Here is a 2,360-nt window from a genome sequence, read left to right as displayed (position 1 = left end):
TGGGATTTATGCTCACTAAAAGGATTGTGATATTATTTTATATCTCATTATAGATGCTTGACTAGGTTATTACCTGTCTCTCTCATTTGTTGAGAAGACAATGGAGTTAGTTGTGTTTTGATTACCATGGTACGTGCACAGGCTTAGATTTTCCTCTGATTTAAGGTTAGATCTAAGTTTATTTTATCGTTATGGCCCTTGCGAAAGATTCATTATTGTGATGGTACTGTGCACGATGATTCGACCTGCCCGACCATAGGGAGTTAGAATCACATTGAAGATGGCCCTATCGGATTAGTCTTGCATAGTTAGTGAGATAAAGAATGATTTGTGAGATACAGCATGGTTTTTGAGCTACAGCATGGTTTTTGAGATACAACATGGTTTTGAGATAAGGATTGATTTTTGAGATACATAATGATTTTGAGATACAGAATGACTTTTGAATGGTAAAGAATTGTGATTTCAATTATGGTTTATGTATAATTGAGTTTGTTGGAATTACTTAAATGGTTAGTCATGATTTGATAAATTGAATTTTGTGATCAAAGTCATTTATACAAATGATTTACATTATTGGCAATGAATATTTTGAGTTTTGGAATTTGATGAGTATTCAGATTTCCAAATTATTTACTGTAAATTTTGTCAATGTATATTGTACTATGTTTTAAATTATAGTTGTGCACCAGAAGTTCACCACTCAGCGATAGCTTTGTATGCTGTCGCAGGTAAGAAGAGCATAGAGCAGTGAGTAAGTTTCTTTGAAGACACTTTCAGATCAGCTCCAGGTATATTATAGGTATACCCATGTACATAGGTCTGATGTATACATGTAATAATATGTATGTAAATTATTTGAGCAGTTGTAAATTAAAATTGTACATTGAAGTTGTAAAGTGAATTATGAGTTATTTTGACTTGTAAAATTTGTATTATATTTCTTTTATCTCATCCTTTGAAAATACTGAAAAGTTGTTGTGGATTGAGTTGAGAAAAATATTGTGTTGAATTTTGTTGGAGTTGAGATTTGGAAAAATATTGAAGTGCTTTTTATAGGTTTTATGAAGAACTGTTTTATCCAAAATACAGATGGCACTCTGCCAAAATTTTTACAGAAATTCCAAATAAGTCAAATGAGTTAGTTCTATCACTTCAGTTCACAAAAGTTTTTAACACCTGTAAATAGTGCTCACCGCTGTGAAAGAAGTAAGAAAAGTTTTTAAAATCCCTTGTAGTGTATTTAATGGGTTATCAGTAGACGGAGTTGATAATTCATTAGGTATACTACGGGATCATGTCATGCCTTACAGAGGGGTAGGGTGTGACACATTTAGTACTGGTGGAGCAGGTTCCCTCCTGTCTCCTGGTTCAGTCATAGATGGAGCATGACTTTCCACTTCCTCATCGACCGCTCTCTACGATGTGGAGTCCATATTCTGATCAAAATAACAAAACAAATCAAAAGATCTGCATTAGAGTCATCTTAACATTTACAATGCAATGCATGATGTGCAATCTATCTAGGTCCAGAAATGCCTAAACCGTGCTCTGATACCACTAAATGTAACACCCCTCACCCGTCTACAGAACAGCCGAGCAAGGCGTGCTACACAGCGTGCCAGAACACCTAGTCTGTGATTATTTCATTTACTGAACTCAATTTGATTTTAAGAAGTCTTTCATGTAATATTCATATCATGCTGATACTATTTTCATACTTTGATAAAATCATTGTTTCAAGACTGGATATAAAAATTTGGCAAGATGCCGTCTATATTTAGGACAAACTGTCCTTCTAAACCTGTTGAAAACAGTTTAATATGATGATATCAAAATCTCAAATATTTCACAGTCTCTATTTCTCAGTAAATTCAATAAACTTTTACAGTCATTAAACAGTTTCATAATACAGTCCATAATAATTTAAATATATACAGAAAATCTCCATGTTATTTAATATGTACAAAATATTACAAACTTTAGAGCTTTCATAACATTACAAAATACAGGGCTGAATTTCAAATATACAATAAAAGTACAAAATACAAGATATCCTAAGTCCTACCATGTATGCAATGCAGTGCAGATGACTCTGGACTCCTATGCAGATCTGATGTCTCACCCGGTCGTAGGTCTGCTGGGCTCCCCAGCTGTATCTCCAATACCTATGCGTTACAAAAGCAACGCGCTAAGCAATTTTGCTTAGTGGTTCCAAATATAAAGAAATATACACTAAAATAAAGTAAATAAAGTGTTTATAAATTTTTGGTGGTGCTGTATGTCAATAGACTGGATTTAGGTATTTGAATTTAATAGTAATTGAATTACTGCCAGTGTAGCCTATATATCGACTTGAT

This window comes from Hevea brasiliensis, chromosome 4 (assembly GCF_030052815.1).
Source record: "Hevea brasiliensis isolate MT/VB/25A 57/8 chromosome 4, ASM3005281v1, whole genome shotgun sequence".
Lineage (NCBI taxonomy): Eukaryota > Viridiplantae > Streptophyta > Magnoliopsida > Malpighiales > Euphorbiaceae > Hevea > Hevea brasiliensis.
This window is presented reverse-complemented; position numbering follows the sequence as displayed.